The 22,820-nt window shown below is 45.3% G+C and overlaps 1 long non-coding RNA gene and 1 pseudogene across 1 annotated transcript in view; one reads left to right on the forward strand and one right to left on the reverse strand.

Annotated features, from left to right (window-relative positions):
* LOC120946792 overlaps positions 1 to 22,820 on the reverse strand; it is a 212,342-nt gene that overhangs the window by 139,610 nt on the left and 49,912 nt on the right. Inside the window, exon 3 of the long non-coding RNA XR_005750788.1 lies at positions 17,666 to 17,734. This is a non-coding gene — a long non-coding RNA (uncharacterized LOC120946792). The remainder of the gene's footprint in view (positions 1 to 17,665; positions 17,735 to 22,820) is intronic.
* On the forward strand, positions 13,520 to 13,638 carry LOC120912368 (annotated as a pseudogene).

Below are 22,820 nucleotides of genomic sequence, written 5' to 3' on the forward strand. Positions count from 1 at the left end.
GGGGGGGTGTATAGTATGCCTGTGAAGTAGCGCTTGTTTTCCGTGCTTAGAACTGTCCCTGCACGAAATTTAATTTCTGAAGGAAAAAAAGTCATTTAAAATCCCGGCAATACAGAGAAAAGTCATTCATAAAAAAATAAAAAATAAATGTATGGGGGTCCCCCCAAATTAAATTACCAGGCCCTTCAGGTCTGGTATAGATATTAAGGGGAACTCCACGTCAAATAAAAAAAGAAAACCTTCAGGTCAACATGGGGACATGGTGCTTTGAGGGGTCACAGACCCCCAAAGCATCCTCCCAATCCAATAATGAGGGCATGTGGCCTGGTACGGTTCAGGAGGGAGGGGGGGGCGCTCTCCTGCAGCCTGCCAGGTTGCGTGCTCGGATAAAGGGTCTGGTGTGGATTTTTGGGGGGAGACTTTTCTCTGTATTGCCGGGAGTCAATAATTCATTATAGCCGCAAGTGATTTTAAATTACTTTTTTTCCTTCAGAAATGACACTTTGTGCAGGGACAGTTCTAAGCACGGGAAACAAGCGCTGCTTTACAGGCATACTATACAACCCCCTAGGTATGAAATTTAAAGGAATATTTCACATTTATTGTTTCACTTTAAGCATTATTAAAATCACTGCTCCCAAAAAAAGTCAGTTTTTATTTTTTTTGCATTGATACATGTCCCCTGGGGCAGGACCCAGGTCCCCAAACACTTTTTATGACAATAACTTGCATATTAGCCTTTAAAATTAGCACTTTAGATTTCTCCCATAGACTTTTACAGAATTTGCTGCGAACACCCCAAATTGTTCGCCGAACAGGCAATGTTCGAGTCGAACATGAGTTTGACTCGAACTCGAACCTCATCCCTACTTGGGGGTTCCAGCACAATCACAAACTGAAACTTGGGGGTGACAGAACAATGACACACTGACATATGGGGGTATCCTAGAACAATGACACACTAACACTTGGGTGTTCATGAACAATAACCCCCAGACACCTGGGGGTCCTAGAATAATAACATACTGACACATGAGGGTCCCAGTCAATGACGCACTGACACTCGGGGTGTTTCAGAACAATCACACATTGATACTTGGAGCTCTCAGAACGATGACAAACTAAAACTTGGGGGTTCAAGAACAAAGACACCCAAAAACAATGAGGGGGGGGGGGGGTCTCAGAACAATGACACACTGGGTGAGATTTACTAAAAATGGTGCATTCAGAAACTGTGCATGGTAGCGAATCAGTTTCTAACTTCAGCTTGTTCAATTAAGTTCTGACAAAAAAAAAAACATTTAGCTAGATTCAGGTAGGCAGGCTTATCCATGCGGCGGCTTAGTGTATCGTGTTTACACTACGCCGCCGTAAGTTAGCGAGGCAAGTACATGATTCACAAAGTACTTGCCTGCTAAGTTATGGCGGCGTAACGTAAATGCGGCGGGTGTAAGCGCGCCTAATTCAAAATAGGCTGAGGGGGCGTGTTTTATGTTAATTTGGGTTGACCTGACATGATTGAAGTTTTTTTGGAACAGCGCATGCGCCGTCCGTGTACATATCCCAGTATGCATTGCGCCTAAGTACGCTGCACGGTCCTATTGGTTTTGACGTGGACGTAAATCCCTATTCACGAACGACTTACGCAAACAACGTAACATTTTCAAATTTCGACGCGGGAACGACGGCCATACTTAACATTACTATTCCATCTATTTGAGGAAATAACTTTAGGCCTGATAATGCGTTACGTAAACGACGCATCTGTACTGCGTCGGCCGGGCGTACGTTCGTGAATAGGCGTATCTAGTGATTTACATATTCTACGCCGACCGCAATGGAAGCGCCACCTAGCGGTCAGCCTAAAAATTACACTTTAGGATACGACGGTGTAGGACACTTACGCCGCTCGTATCTGAGCCTAATTTAAGCGTATCTGGTTACCAGAATACGCTTAAATTAGCGCCGGCGCACATTCAGACTTAGGCTGGCGTATCTACTGAATCCACCTACTTGAAGCTGATTGGTTTCTGTACAGAGCTGCACCATGTTTTGCACTCTCCAGTTTTAGTAAATTAATCCCAGTGACACTTGGGCCACAAGTCGAAATGGGGTCAAATCAACATTTGTTTTCAACCAGAGTGACGAAAACTCTAAGGAGCAGGATGAAGAACGTTTTTCCAAAGGAGTGACAAATGCCGTTTAAGTCATCGAATACTATGAGAATTTTTGTACAAATGTTCATACAAACGTTCCTTTCAAATTTTTCAGTGTATGGCTAGCTTCAGGTTTAGGAGTATCCTCATGTCACAGAGGCAGTCACAATAAATAGCACATACTGGCTCATTATAGGACACTGAATAAAACCAGATTGCAGTCTATTGTCTCTCCCCGGGCCTGTATATCAAGCATTACATGGGAATGGCCTGAAGTGTACAAGAGTTCTTTGCACTTTGATAAACGACCCTTTACATGTTTATTGAGGAACATATTACACATACAAGAGCTGACACAATGAAAGGCGGTGCGGGGATTAGTAACCCCCAGTGCATAATTCGATGTGGACAGCACAATAGATCAGGACAGTGAAATGATGACAGCCGGGCTCTCCTGAAAAGTCCCCATTAAAAACGCTGCACAGACGCCCACCCCGTAATTGCAGCTTTATTCATCCTTTGCAAGTGGCAGAGAGTCTCTCCTTGCGAGCAAACACTTTACCAAATGCACTGAAGCAGGATCCTCCGGCCGGCCTGCACTGGGATTGTTGTGTTACAGGAAATTAAAAAATTCCTGCAATACCAACTTACTAGTCAAAGTCACTCTGCGGTATCCCAGAATCCCCTCTGCTCTGAAGTCGAGCCAGAATCAGTTTTGAAGAGTAATTTCCAGCCCTATAAAGGGTCATAACAATGTATTAAAGCCACATTTGCTTCTGTGTTTTGTAAGTTTCAATCTCATTACTAAGAGTTTTTTTCCTCTTTGGTCTTTTTTTTCCCTTTTTGCTGTACGTCTATGTTTGGAGTGACTCGCAATGATCCCACTTTACTTCAAAAGACAAGAGAGGGAAAATCAGTTTTCTATATTGTGCATGTGGTTATATGATAAGGCGAGGGGTGTTCGGAGAGCGCGATTCAGGATCTGCCAATTCTTACACTGGCATGTGATCAATTTAACCCCTTCATTACTGCTTGTCAGCATGCGTTATCAGCGTGTTAGCACAGAATAATGCCAGCTCATTATAGCAGTTACAGCGAGGAGATGAGGCAGAGACGTGTCAGACAAGGGCAGCGACATACACATCCCGGCGAGCGTCTTCTCTTCATTACAGTGGATACAGCACAGCGCATCGCAGAGCAGACTGACACTACCATAGGCTGGATGGAGGAATAAACAGAGAATCTTAGCTTACACTATGTGAATAACAGACCTAAAACCAAGCAACCTGGTATCTGTAAAGTAGGGTGACCAGACATCCTCTTTCAGGGGACAGTCTCCGGATTAAGGACACTGTCCCCAGACAAAGTCTGTCCCCAGTTTTGTCCCCGGATTGGATTTGAACAGGGGCTGGGGCAATTTCAAAGACAGTGCAGAATTAAAAAAAAAAAAAAAAAAAAACGTAATTACACACACCCGCTCCGCCGTGCCTAGTAGCTTAGGGGTGTATTTTTTCCCATTATCTGTGCCCCTTTCTGATGATCATGTGCTGGTCAGAATAGAGTGAATATTTCTTCAGTTTCGGGTGCATGCCCATTCATGTCCACTCACATGTTCTTTTGCCTTGGCTCAAGTCTCGGCCAGCCACCTGCCTGTTTATCTCCTTGCCTTCCCTGGCGGAGTGATCTTCCTCCACTCCCCACCCAGTAGTAGCTGGGGCCCGGAGAGTGAGACTTGACAGGCTGTGAGGGGGGCGGTGAGGGGCAGAGAGTCCCTGATTGCCGCCATTACTAGTAAAAAAAAAATATGTCCCCTGATTTAATTTTAAAAATCTGGTCACCTTACTGTAAATATATCTGTAGATAAGAGATGTCAATTATAATGCTAATGGTGATGCTTTGATCATATCCATACAAATGAAAGGGGTTGTAAAGTCAGAAGTTTTTTTTATCTTAATGCATTCTAAGCATTAAGACAAAAAAACATCTGTGTGCAGCAGAATTTTCCATCGGAAATTCCGATCGTGTGTACAAGGCATTAGTCTTTGCATTGTGTGTCTGTGTATCACGATCAGGCGTCGGGCTCAGAGGCCAGTAGCTATAGCAGCAGAGCGGATATTCACACAGGTCACCCTGGCTGATGACACGGGTTCACCTGAGGTGCAGGGTCTAAGCACTAACCGTATTCACCAGAGCTCCCGATGGTGGAGATGGGCTTTGCTGCGTATTAATGCCAGGTCGCGGTCCTCAGGATAGCCACACCAGGAGGTGAGCAAGCCGGGGTCCGGAAGCAGATATAACAGGTAGGGATCAAGCAGAAGCGTAGTCGGGGAAGGAGCCAAAAGTCGGTAACAAATAGTTGCAGGTTGGGGTTCAGCAGAAGCATAGTCGGGGGACGAGCCAAAAGTCGGTAGCAAATGGTAGCAAAGATTGGTCTGCAGCAAGAGATACAGGAACAAGATATTGGCTGGTGAAGGCACAATATTCTGGCAACCAGGAAGTGCAGGGACATGGCTTTTTTTATGAAGTTCATGGGAGGAGCAAAGGGTTCAAGGCAAACAAGATTCAAGACAAGATCATTCAAGGAACTATCCGAAGAACTGTCCAAGGAGCTGTCCAGCATTCCAGGTGTCTCAGAAAGCAGAGTCACTACCAGACACACCAGAGGTCCCAGGTTCAAGCCCAGGTCCTAACACTGTGTGTGCCACACTAAGCATGGACAACAGAAAGAGAAGAGAACTGTCTGAGGACTTGAGAACCAAAATTGTGGAAATATATCAACAATCTCAAGGTTACAAGTCCATTTCAAGAGATCTAGATTTTCCTTTGTCCATAGTGTGCAACATTATCAAGAAGTTTGCAACCCATGGCACTGTAGCTAATCTCTCTGGGCTGTTAACGGAAGAGAAAACGCAACGCAGGATAGTCCGGATGGTGGATAAGCAGCCTCAAACAAGTTCTAAAGATATTCAAGCTGTCCTGCAGGCTCAGGGAGCATCAGTGTCAGCTCAAACTATCTATGGCAGGAGACCCAGGAGGACCCCACTGCTGACACCGAGACATAAAAAAGCAAGACTACAGTTTTCCAAAATGTACTTAAGTCAAAATCCTTCTGGGGAAACGTCTTGTGGACCTCTGAAGAAAGTATAAAAGGGGACATTTGACACGTGTCATGTATTATGTCAATAGTCTCTTCTTCCAGGCGTTTCGTTCCCAATATTCAAGACTCAAGCTTCCTTCAAAAGTACGAAGTTTATTCTTCAAGATAGACAAGCAAAAGACAGTGCTTACATAATTACAGCATGGCAAGATGGTAATTCAGAAGGAGGAATTAGATGGTACATCTTTCTGCTGGATAGGGTCCCTTCCCCGATCCTTCCATAGTGAAGGCTTCCCGCAGGGTGGCCTTCCTACCCCCATCTCCCTGTAGGGTCGGGTGACCCCAGAGTTCCTGCCTAGCTACTCAAACCACATGGATTCTTATACTGTTCTTAAAGCCAAGCTAAGCATAATTTACTTTTAGAATAGCTCCAAGAAAGGTGGTGAGGCTACTGTCACAAACGTAACACCCACTTGTGTATATTAAGTAACTTAACTCCACCCATTGTCTTGACGTAGAACTTCAAGAATAGATGTTACATACACAGCAAATTACCTTTTCTCTTCTCCTCAGCAACCTTCAAAATTAACTAGTGATTCCAGAAACGTTTATCACATAAAATAGTAATAAATTCAAAATCTAACAACGTCTTGTGAGACCAAGATAGAGCTTTTTGGTAAAGCACATCATTCTACTGTTTACCGAAAACAGAATGAGGCCTACAAAGAAAAGAACACAGTACCTACAGTGAAATATGGTGGAGGTTCAATGATGTTTTGGGGTTGTTTTGCTACCTCTGGCACTGGGTGTCTTGAATGTGTGCAAGGCTTCATGAAATCTGAGGATTACCAAAGGATTTTTGGTCGCACTGTAGAGTCCAGTGTCAGAAAGCTGGGTTTGCATCCGAGATCTTGTCAGCAGGACAATGACCCCAAACATATGTAAAAAAAACACCCAGAAATGGATGGCAACAAAGCACTGGAGAGTTCTAAAGTGGTCAGCAATGAGTCCAGATCTAAATCCCATTGAACACCTGTGGAGAGATCTTAAAATTGCTATTGGGAAAAGGCGCCCTTCCAATAAGAGAGACCTGGAGCAGTTTGCAAAGGAAGAGTGGTCCAAAATTCCGGGTGAGAGGTGTAAGAAGCTTATTGATGGTTATAGGAAGCGACTGATTTCAGTTATTTTTTCCAAAGGGTGTGCAACCAAATATTAAGTTAAGTGTGCCAAGAATTTTGACTAGCCCATTTTTGGAGTTTTGTGTGACATGTCCAATTTGCCTTTTTTCCTCCCTTTTTTTTTGTTTTGTTCCAATACACACAAAAGGAATAAAGATGTGTATAGCAAAACAGGTGTTACTGCAATACTTTTCTGTGAGAAATACTTGATTTTTTGGAAAAAATTTCTGAGGTGCCAACAATTTCGGCCATGACTGTAAATAGCTCAACTTCAGTTTTTCTGGACTACACAGAAATAAGCAGGGCAATAACTTCACACCAAGATATAGAGATTTTACAGAAAGACCTGAACAAAATAATGGAGAGGGCAACTACATGGCAAATGAGGTTTGAATGTGGACAAATGTAAAATAATGCACTTGGGGGCCAAGAACATGAACGCAAATTATTCACTAGGGGGAGAACCTCTGGGGGGAATCAAGGATAAAGAAAGATCTGAGCAATAGCATGCAATGTCAAGCTGCAGCTACCAAAGCCGGCAGAATATTAGCATGCATAAAAAAGGAGATATACTTCTGGAGTACTCCGTCCAGTTCTGATCATCAGTCCTCAGAAGGGATGTCCTGGAGCTGGAGAGTCCAAAGAAGGGCAACAAAATGAATATGGGGATTGGAGGACCTCAATTACGGTAAGCGACTACAAGCACAAAAAAAAATTCTCGCTGGAGAAGAGATGCTTGAGAGGGGACATGACAGCGATTTACAAATACCTCAATGGTGATCCCAGGATAGGAAAGAGACTATTCAGTCTCAGGGAGTGTGAGGATACGGGGCCACAGAATGAGATTGGAGGAGAAGTGGTTTAAAAGAGTTGTAAATACAGAAGGTTTTTTATTTTAATGCACTATGCATTAAAATGAAAAACCTTCTGTGTATAGCAGCCTCCCTAGCACCCCCTAATTACTTACATGAGGTCCATCTCTCTCCAGTGATGTCCACGAGTGTCTTAGGCTTAGCTGTCTGGGACCCTACTCCTGATTGGCTGTCGATCAAAGTCAGTTAGCCAATCAGGGGAGAGAGGGGGTGGGGCCAGACAGGGCTCCATGTCTAAATGTACACAGGAAGCTGTGACTTGGCTCGGCTGCCCCCATAGCAGGCTCCTTGGTGTGGGGGCACCCGACAGTAGGGAGGAGCCAGGAGAGCCAAAGAGGGACCCGAGAAGAGGAGGATTGGGGCTGTTCTGTGCAAAATCAACTGCATAGAGAAGGTAAGTATAACATGTTTGTTATTTTTTTGTTAATCTAGAATTTACAATCACTTTACCCTTAAAGTGGAGGTTCACCCTATAAAATTTTTTTAACACTGCATCCAGCACCGTGCTGCATATAAAATGTCACTGACCTTTATTTTTTTTTTCCCCGTAGATATCGTTTAGCCGTGGAATTCACCGCGGCTTCCGGGTAGGGAATCCCGCGGGAGTGGGCGTTCCTATTGACATGCCAATCAATTGGTGAATTCCACGGCTAAACGATATCTACGGGAAAAAAATAAATAAAGGTCAGTGACATTTTATATGCAGCACGGTGCTGGATGCAGTGTTAAAAAAATGTATAGGGTGAACCTCCACTTTAAGCTGCGTAGGTTTTTTTTCACTGTCAGGGCGGTAAGAAGGTGGAACTCTTTTCCACAATTGGTGGTGTAAGCAGGGAGTATTGATATTTTTAAAAGACTCTTGGACATGCATCTTAAAGTACACAACAGGGATATGGGAAATAATTACTGACACAGGTTGAACTGGATGGTCTTTATTCAACCTTACCTACTATGCAACTATGAGGCTCCAGTATATCTGTAATATTGTAAACAAGGGAAATGATCACATTGCTTGTTTGTAATATGCAGCTTATAACATATTAATTTCAAAGAAGACACTATCAAAGCCTCTTCCATACAGAGGGGTTGCTTTACTAAAACTGGAGAGTGCAAAATTTGGTGCAACTGTGCATGGTAGCCAAACAGCTTCAAACTTCAAATTGTTAAATTGGGCTTTGACAAAAAAAAAAAAACTGGCAGCTGATTGGTTTATATGCAGAGCTGCACCCAATTTTGCACTCTCCAGTTTTAGTAAATCAATCCCAGCGTAACGTGTGTACAGCCCCCATGTCTGCAATGTGATCTTTATCTACAAGGCCTAAAGGCCTCACATATGAAAGTCTGGAAAGATTTGTCTCACTGCTGAGGGAGACCAAGGACGATGCACACGAGTCACATCAGGTCACCCAGGGCTACACCTGGGATGTTCTCAGATCACTACACACTAGATGTCAATGAATGATAGCCATTCACATCAGCCAATCACTATCAGATATGGCTTCTTCTTTGCAGTTTACGTCGTTTGCGTACAGCGTGTTAAGCGTAAGGCTGCTCCTGCTAATAGCAGGGGCAGCCAATGCTAAGGATACCAGTCGTTCCCGCGTCGCGAAATTAAAATTTTACGTCGTTTGCGTAAGTGAATCGTGAATGGCGCTGGACGACATTCACGTTCACTTTGAAGCAAATGACGTCCTTGCGACGGAGCATGCGCTCTACGCTCGGCACGGGAACGCGCCTAATTTAAATGATTCCCGCCCCCTACGGGATCATTTACATTAGGCGCCCTTACGCCGGGCATTTTGGAGAAGCGCACACGCAATTTACGGAGTTACTGCTCCGTGAATCACGCGTAGCGCAAGAAATTTACGGAGGCGCAGCGGCAAAACGGTGCGCTGCGCCTCCGTAATAAAGGGGCAAGTCCTACCTGAATCTGCCCCACTCTGACTCTCTAAGGTGCTCTTTTTATACCCATTCATGTTACCGACATGTTACCAAATTAGTTGCAAAATGTTCTTACAGCTCTTCCTTGCTAGTATCAATTGTATTTGCCAGCTTTTTGTTGCCCTGTCCCAACGTTTGTTGAAATGTGTTGATGCCTTCAATTTCAAAATGACCTTTTTTTTTCTTAAAATTGTACATTTTCACAGTTTAAACATTTGATGTGTTTTCTAGAACATGGAAATGCAATTATTTTAGTAAATATAAACGGCTAAATACCTTTTATCATCAGCAGTATATAGCAGTCTTGTGATTTCTATCAGCGCCTGGTTAAAGCTTGTAGGGGATGAGTTTTTATTCTCCTCTGATTGTCCTAGAAGGCTGCAGGACCCCTGGCCATCTGTCTGGACAGTGCTGATTGGCCCTGTGCTGATCACATGCACTCTCCGAAGAAAAAAAAAACTCTCCAGCAATACACAACAAACTGAGCATGTGCAGCTGGCCCTCAAAGCTCTGTTCTATCAGCAGGTAGATTTGGGACTGTGGAAAAAGGGGAGGATCAGAGAAGACAGGATCAAACAGCCGTTTTACACAATGCAGAGGAATAACCCCTTCAGGTTCCACATTGAGTATAACAAGCATGCTTTGCTGAATATACAGACTGATTTTACTGTTGTGGGTCTAGTAACACTTTAAATAAGATGACCGTATAAGAAGGTTACTCTGAAAATGTCAATAGCAAGACACAAGCAACCGTTTCACCACAAATAAACAGTACAAATAGTAAGTGCAAAGGTAATTATGTTGAACCCACCCACATAGGAGCAAAGACCACCAATGATCTATCAACTCATAATTCCTTCCACTTTTTCTGATGACCCATCAATGGCCTGCTGAAGAAAATATATTCATTACATTCACACTTTTCTTCCCGTTGCCAAAATTATAAATGCTCTCTTCTAGTGCATTATGCTGACAGCAAAGCTTACACTCAAGAGTCCTGCAAAGCTTAATGTGTGGTACAGGCCAAACGGTGGCGATATGTGAGGAGGGGTGGCAAAACACAGAAATGAACACTTAAAAATCGTGAGAGAGACATGGGACACCAAATATTTTTTTATAGAAAGAGCTTTAGTTACAAATAGTGCTTATCAAATATCTCCTTCTAAAACAAGTAAACTAAACTGAGATATGAACTGCAAGTGTGTGAGGGGGTCCGCTCACACAGAAGACACACAGTCATGACACCGTGGGGTGACAAGGAATTTGGCTTTCTGGCGGACCACCAGCAGGACCGCAGACTAAAGAGAAGGCTCAGGTGTCAGAACAATTTACTGTGAGGCAACAGAATTCCATCCTGCAAACTTGCAAAATAAAACTGCGTCCAAAGACAAAACAAAATGGCAAGTCGGTCTGGAAACAATTTAAGAGAATACGAGGGTGAAACACTCATGTAAGCCAAGTTCTCACAATGTCTTTTCCGTATGATCGCCTGCCTCTGAAGACATTGATGTCAGGAACCTTCCTCTGCTGGCTCTGGTATACAGAGGCGAAAACAGAAAACAATTGAGGCTCTGAGCCCCTCAGGGAAACCACATTGATGCGCCCCACAAGTCAATGATTGCAGGTATGGGGAGGTAAGTAGAGGATCGCTGATAGTATACTATAGGTCCTCAAAAGGACACAAACCTCTGCAAGCATGACGAGCACAAGTGGTCACATCTCAACACCTGGAGGGGGTATGCCTCCAAACTATCATGCCATATTGGGGTGAAAAGTGACACTGCATGATATCCTTATTCCCCAAAAAAAAACCATACACGTCCACTACTTAATTGCCATATATTCTATTTTTCTCTTTTCGTCCATGGACTGATACAGCTCCTTAAATCTTGACAAGTGGGTTATGTTCCTGTTCACAGGAGAAGACTAGGCAGAAACATGTTAGATAATTAAATACATGTTACTTTAACGGAGTTGAACAGCCCTGCCCAGGGGGCGGTCCCTGCAGACATAACCCTCCTCCCTGCAGTATGCAGCCTCAGTTTCATTCTGCCTAGCAAAGGAGAAGGAAGGATGTATGGCTCCCGTTGGGCCCAGCGCCCTGAAGAAAAGTTATTTTCTTTTCTTTTTTCTTGAAAGAATCTTCTATCAACTGTCGGCTGAGAGACAGGCTGGATATATAGATCCTTGTAGTCTTCTCAGTCCAGCCAGCGAGCGTGAGCACACCTTTGCAAAGAGGCTGGGTCTGCGTCGACATACCCCATGACTCCTGGGGTGGCCGGTGAGCTTTCGCTCCGAGGTCCACACATGACTGGGCTGTGGTGTTGTCTCACTCACAGTGGACCGGGCCGACAGCTACCTCCATTGCGGTTGTAGGCCTGTCAGGAATGCGTCAGTGAGTCCTCGCTTGGATGGGTAAGTACAGTCCCTCCCGCTTAGGTGGGTTGGTACGGCTGGGCATTCCTGGGGTTCGGGGGTCCTCCTATCCTCCCTTCCCTGCTCCTTTTCCCTCTGCTGCATTGCTAAAATTGCTGCTGCCAGGGGGGGGGGGTGCCTTTTTCTGTGCTGGGGGTCTTTTTTTACTGTGAGGAGTGTTTGCACTGTTTTTTTAGCCTAAGATAGGCTTTCCCTGTTCAAATGCGGCATTTCGCCGCCAAAATTTAGGCGGCCCAATTTTTTAGGTGGTTTTCAATTACATTGAAAACTCCCATTGGCGGCCATTTTGTTGTAGCCGCGTTATGGCGCAGCTTATAATGTGGTCGGCCATTTTACTGTGGCCGTGTTCTGCTCTGTCTGAAACACTTGGCGGTCATCTTTGATGAGTCTTTAGCCTCTAGTGCTGGTTCCTACGGCGCACACAGGTCTCCTCACAGATACCTCACGGCTTTACCTCACACTCTTTTTCTTCCTCTCCACACGCTGTGTACTGAGGGCGGGCAGCTCCTGTGGCGAGTCCCCTGGGTAGCCCCCTGGTCAGCTCAGCAAGAGGGTGGGTTTTCATTCTAGCCTGAATAGGGCCCTGGGAGCTTCTGTTTTTGGAGTCAGTATCTGGGTTCTTTTTCCCCAAACATGCCTGAGGTGGCAGCTGGTGCTCCTGCACCTGGGATTCCCACAGACACTTTGTTGTTAATCCTGGCACCCAAACCCGCCAATGTATGTAGCCTTCCCCCGCCCGTCTCTGGGGTGGGGGGTCAGCTTTGCAGGTTCACAGCTCGGTGAACCTCCCTGCTCTCCGATAAGTGAGTCTGCGAGGGGGTCTCTTCGGAGTACGAGATAGGGTTCCTTCCTATCCACCGAACAGATTTTTTCCCTTGTGTCTCCCTCTCCTTCCGGCTCGTCGGTCTGCCCTGGGGCAGTGTGGGACTTGCTAGGCTGCGGAGTAAGTTTACCTGTCCTGCAGGACAAGAGGTTTGAGGGTTTCTATTCAAATCTGTTCTCGGTCCCGTAGATGGATGGGGTCCGTCCGGTTTTGGGCCTCAAGTCCTAAATGCCTTTGTGAACGTTGGGTAGTTCTGCATGGAATCCATTCGTTCGGTGGTAGCTGTGCTCCATCCGGGGGATCTTCTGGCGTCCTTGGACATCAAGGACGCATACATGCATGTCCCATTTTGCGCAAGTCACAGAGGTTTCTGTGCTTTGCGATGGGGAGGACTACTGTCCGTTTGTGGCCCTTCCTTTTGATCTGGCGTCAGCACCAAGAGTTGTCACCAGGGAGCTCACACTTATCCTAGCTTTGCTGGGACTGTGAGGCTTTGCCATTGTGGGCTACTTAGTCAACTTACTTCTGAGAGCAGCTTCTGGCTCAGAATTGGTGGATGTGTCTGTAGCCATTCAGATCCTCTGAGAATTCGGGTGGGTGTTAAACATTTTGGAGTCAGTCCTGGTCCTGGCGAAGGTCTTTCGTCCCCTGGGGAAATTGAAGACTCTTCAGTCTGCAGTGAAGGCATTGGCATCACACAATCAGTCATCTCTCCGTTTGGCATTCAAGTCCTGGGCCTGTTGGTAGCCTCCTTCGAGGCGGTATCGTATGCCCAGTTCCACACTCGTGTCTTTCTGAGGGAAATACTGTCCGAGTGGTACAAATCTCTTTTGTCTCTGGATCATCAGATTCAGGTGCGCCACCTAGTCAGAGTCTTTCTGAATTGGTGGCCGAGATCCCCGACTCTTCAGGCCGGGAAGTAGTTTCTTCCCTTCCAGTGGACGGTGATTACGACGGATGCCAGCCTCACGGGTTGAGGGGGGCCCAGTCGGCTCAGAGTCGCTGGACTCTAGGGGGCCTACGGCCATACCACCCTGAATGCGCCTGCTCTCGTGTGATCTCGGTAGCTAACCAGGGTCGGGCCTGGTTAATACTTGGATGGGAGACCGCCTGGGAATACCAGGTGCTGTAAATCCTGTTTACCACTCATTGTCCTAGTACTTTGGGCGATCAGGCTATGCCTCTCCTCGTGGTCGAGGAGGTTGCAAGGTCGTCCAATCTGGATTTAGCCGGACAACGCCACGGCCGTGGCTTCGGTCTATCATCAGGTATACTGGCAGGCGGACCAGGGCGACTGGTCTTTGTACTTGGAGGTGTTTCAGCTCCCTTGCAGGAGGCGAGACTCACAGGGCATGGATCTCCTGGCCGCTCGCCTCAACCACAAGGCGTCGAGGTTCGTGGCCAGGTCTAGTGATCCTGTACAGACACATCAGTCGCGTTGGTGGCCCTGTGGGGTCAGTATCAGCTACTTTATACCTTTCCTCCATTGTATTTGCTTTCTCGGCTGCTCCACAGAGTGGAGGCTGAGGGGATCCTGTTGATTCTAATCGCTCCAGATGGGCCTTGGCGTCCTTGGTACGCCGATCTCGGGCGCCTTGTGGCGGAGGTACCCTGGCGGTTGCCAGGATGGGAGGACCTTGTCTAAGGGTCCCATACTTCCTCCTCTTGTACAGTCGCTGGCTTGCATGACATGGCTATTGAAAGCCAGGTTTTAAGAGACCGGGGTCTGTCCGACGCGGTCATCTCACCATGCTGAGGGCACGGTAGTCTTCTTCCTGGAGAATCTACCATTGCACCTGGAAGGCTTACATCTCTTGGTGCGAAGAGATGGGGTGACGTCCACAGACGTACTCGGTGTCCAGGGTCCTGCTGTTTTTACAGCTTGGAGTGGATCTAAAAATTGCCTTAAGCACCGTTTGGGGGCAGATTTCAGCCTTGGCTGTGTTTTTTTAGTGGCCTTTTGCGTCCCATTCCCTGGTGGGTACATTTTTGTGCAGGGGGATGTCATATACTTCCCCCAGCTCTTCCCCCACAAGTTTTGACTCTGGTGCTCTCGGTTCTTCAGGAACCTTGCTTTTGGAAACATCAGAAAGATTCTTCCCTTGACACTATCTCGGAAGGTGGCAGTTTTAAGTGGCCATTACTTCTGTCAGAAGGGTTTCTGAGTTGGCGGTCTTGTCTTGCAAGTCGCCATGCTTGATCCTTCATAAGGATTAGGTGGTGATGGTGCGCCCGCAACCTTCCCTTCTTCCGAAGGTGGTTTCGGCCTTTCGCCTGAATGAGGACTTTTGTTCTTCCATCCTTATGTCCTTGGCCGGCGCATCCTACGGAGGTTGCGTTTTTATACTTTAGGCATGGTACGCGCTTTACGGGTGTACCTGCCTGATACGGCTCAGTTTCCGAGATCTGACGCTCCTTTAGTATCGTGTCTGGTCCACTAAAGGGGCCTGGCGGTCTCGTCGACCACCATTTCTTGGTGGATCAGGCAGACCGTCATACAGGCCTATGCTCTTATGGGCACGGCGCCCCCTTTTTGGTCATTGCAATTTTAACCAGGGCAATGGGTGCTTCCTGGGTTTTCCGACATCATGCATCTGTCTCACAGGTGTGCGAGGCGGCGACTTGGTCGTCCAATCACACTTTTTCCTAATTTTACAAGGTTGTTGTGATTGCATCTTCTGATGCTTCTTTCGGCCGCTAGGTTTTGCAGGCAGCTGTTTAAGGTTGCAACTCCTCCGTTGAGGAGCTCTGCTTGTTTTGGGGTAAAGTTAAAATGGTTTTACTGATACTGTTTAAGGAGCTGTGTCCGTCCATGGACGAAAAGAGAAAATAGGATTTTTTGTACTCACCGTAAAATCTTTTTCTCTGACGTCCATGGACAGACACAGCACCCTCCCCTCCGTTTTAGGTTTGTACCGATTGTTACGAACTGAGGCTGCATACTGCAGGGAGGAGGGTTATGTCTGGAGGGACCACGGGGCTGTTCAACTCTGTTAAAGTAACATCTATTTAATTATCTAACATATTTCTCCCTAGTCTTCTCCTGTGAACAGGAACATAACCCACTTGTCAAGATTTAAGGAGCTGTGTCCGTCCATGGACGTCAGAGAAAAGGATTTTACGCCGAGTACAAAAAATCCTATTTTATGGAATAGTAGGTGTGTTTTCTCACTTCTGTTTGTTTTAGCTTGTGCACTGCTCTATGCACACAACAAATCCCATAATCCATTGTCATCTTGGGAGCAAGCAAGAGAGGATGGCTACGTTGCTACAAACAGAGGGATCGCCAACCTAGCCACTCTCTAATGCCGCGTACACACAATCGGATTTCTGATGGAATAAAATCCGATGGAATTTTTCATCGGAATTCCGATGAAGCTGACTTTCATCAGTCTTGCATACACACGTTTAGACTAAATTCCGACCGTGCCAGAACACGGTGATGTAAAACACTACGACGAGCCGAAAAAAATGAAGTTCAATGTTTCCGAGCATGCGTCGACTTGATTCTGAGCATGCATGGATTTTTCTCTGATGGATTTCCACACAGACGATCAGAATTTACTATCGTATTTTTTTTTTTCTTCCTCTGAAAAATATAAAAAAAATTCTATTTTTTTTACAGTCAGATGGGGCCCACACACGATCGGTTTCTCTGATTAAAAAAAGTCGATCGGACTTTTTTCATCGGAAAAACCGATCGTGTGTTCAAGGCATTAGAAGATGTTGGATCACAGCGGCAAAATAAAAATAAATTTGGAGATTTGGGAGAGGTGGCGAGGAAAAGAAGCGATTTTTCTGAGGTAGGAATACTATTCTATAATTTACTATACTTAAATTTTTTTAAACCAAAGTTTAGTGTCACTTTAAAGTGGATATAAACCCTCTCCTATACCCAGTGAAGTGAACAGCCTCAGATGACACACAGAGATGAAACAAATCTACCTACATAAGTTTTACTTGTATATCTGCTGTCTTCATCTTAACCTCGCTGGCGGTATGATTATTTCAGAAAAAAGGTGCTGAAAGCGGTACCATTATTTGCAAGGAAATTTGGCGTTTTATAGTGTAGGCCTGTAATTCTTAGGAATAACTCACTTAAATCTGACCAAACAAGAGTCTAGTAGGCATCCCGGGTATGATTTTTTAAAAAAAACAAAATTATAAATTATAATATAATAAATAATTATAAATAATTATGACAAATAATAATATAATTATAATAAAAATTATTCAATAATGTAATCAAATCAAAATCACTGAAATTTGCTCAGTTGCAGAATTGTCGCTGTCATTACTTTTATTTTTTATGACGAATTTTCCCACAAATCGCTATCGCACAATTCTGCAAGTGATTATAATTTATTATCGCTGTTTTCTAGCTGCTCTAAAACCATTTTTGACATAAAGGGACACTTTTGGTTGCTATGGACAATCTACAGTTTGCAGGCAGAAAGAACAGTTTTTATTATATAAAAGAACATGTAGGGCACTGGGCAGACCACTAGGGACAAGGGGGGTGTGTATTTTTTACATACAGTACTGTAATCTATAAGATTACTGTATGTAATGTGTTTGTTTACTTTTTTGAATTTGGCGCCGTTCTCCGCCCCCGTGCGTCGTAACGTCGCAGGGAACGGAGATCAGCGGCACACAGAGGCACTGTGTGAATCGAGCGAGGTACCGCTCGCTCACACAGCGCGGTGGCATCGCTGGATCCAGGGACAAGGTGAGTAAACCATGCCTGTGGATCCAGCGAGGCGAGCCCGAGTCTGACTCGGGGTTACCGATCCTAGCACAAAAATCTAACCCCGAGTCAGACTCGGGAATACCGCCAGGGGGGTTAAAGGGGTTGTACACCCTCATGGTTTTTCACCTTAATGCATTCTGTGCCAGAGACTTGCAGAGATGTTCTGTGAATTGACCAGCTCTCTGCTAATCTGTTTATAGCACCCGCCCGACACAAATTTCAGGCTGGTTTTATCACGTGTCAGAAAACTTGTCAGAAGTCATCATGCTGATAACAGGAGAACTGAGCAGAAGAGACTTAGGGCTTTGGAGAGAGATAAGAAAACACTGCAGATATAGGTGCCCAGCTCAAATTTCATGAATCGGGTTTACATCCCCTTTAAGTTAAACAAGCATTTTTTGCTTTTACTTACAGTTATTGTTTTTCCACTTCCTTGTTGACTGAGGCACTGGTTATGTAACCCTGGTCTCACAGCTGCATCCTGGGAAACAACAGGAGGGACTTTTTTTAGTTAAGAATACATACTTGAATATATATATATATATATATATATATATATATATATATATATATATACACACACACACATACACTTGTGGAAGATGGAAAAAAAACAGACTGTCCTCTGATGGCGAAGAAGATAAAAACCACATGGCCATATTTTCTGCGGTTGGTAAATCGTTCAGAGCTTTTGTAGAGAAAAGTTATTAGATGGCACAATTTATGATGTTTTAAATAAAAACTGATAGTTACCGATGCAATGGGTAATGCCTCATACACATGACCGGTCGTGTGTATGGTTTTTGTCGAGAAAACTGTCGTGGATCTCAACGAGAAAAAAAAGAGAACCTGCTCTCTTTTTTCTCATCGGGAGTCTCAATTTCCTCGTTGTGTTTCTCGTTGGGCTGGTTTACGACGAGAAACACGTTCGTGTGTATGCTTAGAAACCCGCGCATGCTCAGAATAAAGTATGAGACGAGAGCGCACCTTCAGTAAAAGTAGCGTTCGTAATGGAGATATCACATTTGTCACGCTGTAACAGACTGAAAAGCGCAAATCGACTCTCTCTAAACTTTTACTTAACACGCAGTAACATGAGATTAGCAAAAGCAGCCCCAAGGGTGGCGCCAGTGGAATCGAACTTCCCCTTTATAGTGCCGTCGTATGTGTTGTATATCACCGCTTTTGAGAACGACGAGATTTTGTCTTGACAGTGTGTATGCTAGGAAAGCTTGTGAAGATTCTCGTCAAGCTTGACAAGAACCTCGTCGAGGAAAACAACGTTTCTTTTACGACAAGATTCTCAGTCGTGTGTACAAGGCCTAAGACGCTTTCTCTGATTATTCAGACTTACAAATTATTAGCTAGATTCAGGTACATGTGTGTATCTTTGCGGCGGCGTAGCGCATCGTATTTACTACGCCGCCGTAAGTCAGAGGCAAGTGTTGTATTCACAAAGCACTTGCCTCCTAAGTTACGGTGGCGGCCGGCGTAAATGGGTAAATGGGGCCGGCGTAAGCACGCCTAATTCAAATGAGGATGAGGGGGCGTGTTTTATGTAAATATGTGGTGAACCGACATGATTGACGTTTTTCTCGAACGGCGTATGCGCCATCCGTGTAGATACCCCAGTGTGAATTGCTCCAAAGTACGCCACAAGGACTAATTGGTTTAGACATGAACGTAAATTACGTCCAGCCCCATTCACGGATGACTTACGCAAACGACGTAAAAATTTCAAATTTCGACGCGGGAACGACGGCCATACTTAACATTGGCTACGCCACCTAGGGGGCAGCTTTATCTTTACGCCGGAGTACCTCTTACGGAAACAGCGTATCTTTACTGCGACGGGCGCACGTACGTTCGTGAATCGGCGTATCTAGTCATTTACATATTCTACGCCAAACTCAACGGCGCCGCCACCTAGCGGCCAGCGGAAAAATTGCATCCTAAGATACGACGGAGTAGGAGACTTACGTCGCTCGTATCTTAGCCTAATTTAAGCGTATCTGGTTTCCAGAATACGCTTAAATTTACGCCGGCGTAGATTTAGAGTTACGACGGCGTATCTACTGATATGCCGGCGTAACCCTACCTGAATCCAGAATATATATATATATATATATATATATATATATATATATATATATATATATATATATATATATATATATATATATTATATATATAACTGTAGAAGATACCGGCCTATAGCAGTGCAGGGCGGAGTTCAATGTAGAAGCCATTTCATTGTATGTCCAGTGGCTACTCCAGTCCTGCTAATGGCAGGCAGCAGTCTGAGCAGAACTTTTAGGCCCTCTTCACACAAGCGGTCTGATTGGGTCCGCCTGTCCATTTTTTAGGTGGACCAGATCTGGCCCTCCATTCTCCTCTATGGAGTGATGGATGTAAACGGACTTGTGTCACCCGTCACACCTCCAATCTGATCTGCTAAAAAAACAGAAAAAAAAAACAGAAGGAGATCTGTTCCCCTATATCTGTGTAGACCGGAGGGCAGTCGTGTATAAACGGACAGCCGGTCTGTGTATATCCGACTGCCCATAGAGAAGAGTGGGTTTGGTCTGCTTAGCGAGGGATCAGTGGACAGATCCCCTGCTGAGCAAGTGGTATCTTCCCCATTTAAAAGGGGCATTAATGGAAAACTAAACCCGAGAACTATGCTTACATTCCTATTCTTTGTTTCCTTAGGTGTTACCAGTTAGTTTCAGCTTAAATAAGGAGTACGATCTACAACGCTCCGAACATCCTGATCTTGACTTTGAAAAGATTCAACATGTTCACTGGATTAAAGCTGAACAACGTAAGTCTTTATTGAATTATGGACTTCATGTTGTAAGGTCCCTTGTTGTGTTATATTTGGATATTTTTTTTTAAACGAAACTATTAAATTGTCTAATATGTTCTTTTTTTTTTTTACAGAAAATTACAAACCCCGAGACCCTTGACACAAAATATCTGCTGTGACAACAATAAGGCCCCGTACACACGAGAGGATCCATCCGCTGAAAAATCTCAGCGGATCGGTTTCAGCGGATAGATCCCCTGGTGTGTACGTTCCAGCGGATATTTATCCGCGGATATTTCCGATTTCCAGCAGATAAAAATTTGTTAGCATGCTAACAAATCTATCCGCTGGAATCGGCTCCAGCGGATCGATCTGGTGGTCTGTACAGACTCACCGGATCGATCCGTCCGAACCCGTCCCTCGCATGCGTCGTAATGATTCGACGCATGCGTGGATTTCCTTATATGACAGCGTCGCACACGTCGCCGCGTCATCATCGCGGCGACGGCGCGTCACGTCACCGCGGTTGAATTCCGCGCAGATTTGGATCCGATGGTGAGTACATGCCAACGGATCCAAATCCGCCAGAGGATTTATCCGCGGATACGGTCCGGAGGATCAATCCTATCGTGTGTACCAGGCCTTAGGTGTCTTCCTCCTTGTATCTGCATTTTGTTTGTTCTTTATTGTGCAGTTGTGCTATTTGAATAATCATTTCTACTGTGCCATATTTCCTGGCAGCAGAGGCAGGGAAGATTCTGTACCCCATTCTATATAATACGCCATGGGCTTTGTCCTCACAGGCCCTCTGGAATTTGCCGTGATCCTTGTAATGGTCATTGCTCGGATCGTACAGCTTTGTCCTTGCAGTTCCTCAGAATCAAGCACTCTATAGCCAGCTCTTTCAATCTTCCTATGTAGCCTATAAGAGTAGATGTTGTTAAGAGGAGGAGAATTGTTATTATGTATAAAACTGTGCCAAAAATGTGCCTAAAACGCATGTTTGTGCACTTTACATGGGCTCCCATGTAAGTTGCCCTGAAAACGCGTTGCATAAGTGTAAACAAGCTTCATAGAAAGTAATGGGATGTCTCTTGTGCATTGCAACGCAGAGGAGTGATGAATCACACAGTTGTGAACAGGGACTTAATGTATGTAAATCCTTCAGTCTTTACACCTCACTCAGTTGGGCATTTAGGAGTACAAAATGTCACCAGCACACGGTTTTTAAATGAGCTTCAAATGTTAATAAAGTGAAACTCCACATTGTTTTCATTTAGTAACATTTTCAAAACTAGAGAGAAAAAATATGTCACTAAATCCTTTTAACCAAGAGAAAGTTTAGTAGCTTCAAACTTCTTAAAGTGGGCGGAGTTCCACCCTAAAGTGAAACATCTGCTCATTTGTCGTCGTCCCCCCCCCCCGAGCCACATTTGGTACCTTTCAGGGGGGGGAGCGGATATCTGTCCCCCCACTTCCTGGAGATCGGGCCGCAACGCATTACGTCAGCAGCTTGGCTCCCTCCTCCTTCCCCCGGCCATGGCCCAGTAGGAGAGCACAGCGGTGCCTTGCACATGTGCAGTAGGGCCCTGACGTGAAGCTGTAATGCTTCACTAGCTGGTTCCTTTACCGGTAATGACGGCGGAAGTACCCAACAGCTGATGGAAACAGCAGTGGCGCAGACATTGCTGGACTCCAGGACAGGTAAGTGTGCATTTATTAAAATTCAGCAGCTGCAGTATGTGTAGCTGCTGGCTTTAAATCTTGCCTATAAGTGCATCACATGTAATCACATGTGTGTTATTGTCTAAGTGAATGAGATCTAAAAAATACATTATTTTTGTCACTAAGGGAAACACAATCACTTTACACTGCCTAAATTATAATATAACCACAAATACAAGGCAGCTGTTAGGACATACATTTGAAAAAAAAAAAAAAGACACTCATCTATTGAGCTCAACAGGCCAGCTGTAAGGAATCTCTAACCACAGCACGTTCACTTACATCTCCAACTGTACAATACAAATGGCCTGTAGAACTACATAGGAAAGAGGTGATCCAAGGGCGAAATATACAGGAAACAAATGATAATTCATGATGTGCAGTCATCTGAACTCCAGGCAGATAGAAAAGACAAAAAAAGAAGGCATCATTGTGTAGTCATGACTCCACTCTTCTCACTCCTCTAGGTATCAGTAGTGTGGACATCACTCCACCCCTCTTGGCAGGGCTGGACTGGGACAAAAATTTGGCCCTGGACTTCATCCAGACTGGCCCACTTTGACAGGTCTCTCCCATGGTGTCCGGACAACTCCCGCATCACCCCCGGCCACCCAAGCCCCCTCTCCCCCTTCACTAGCCACTAGCCCTTCTACTTTATTAGAGTAGAGCGGCTGGTACTGGTACCTTTATAGGCAGTACCAGTGGGGAAGCTAGACATTATTTCACCCGGGGAAAATAATCAGTTCGGTGCCCCCCCTTATGGGACAAGATTAGGCAGAAGTGAGAAACTCCCAGGCCATAGCTGTCAAGTCAGCGGTCTGTCCCCTTCCCCATGCTCCTCTGTCATCCCCCCTGCTCCTCTGGTCCTCCATCTGCTTCTCTGTTCCTCCCAGGTGAGCGCTGCGGGGAGGGAAAGGAGGTAAGCGCTGCGGGAAGGGAGAGACAGAGGAGCAGTAGGGGGCGGCGGTCTGCTGTCACTAAAGCCGGCCCACTGGGAAACTCCCTGTAGTCCCAATGGCCAGTCCATCCCTGC

This window comes from Rana temporaria, chromosome 8 (assembly GCF_905171775.1).
Source record: "Rana temporaria chromosome 8, aRanTem1.1, whole genome shotgun sequence".
NCBI lineage: Eukaryota > Metazoa > Chordata > Amphibia > Anura > Ranidae > Rana > Rana temporaria.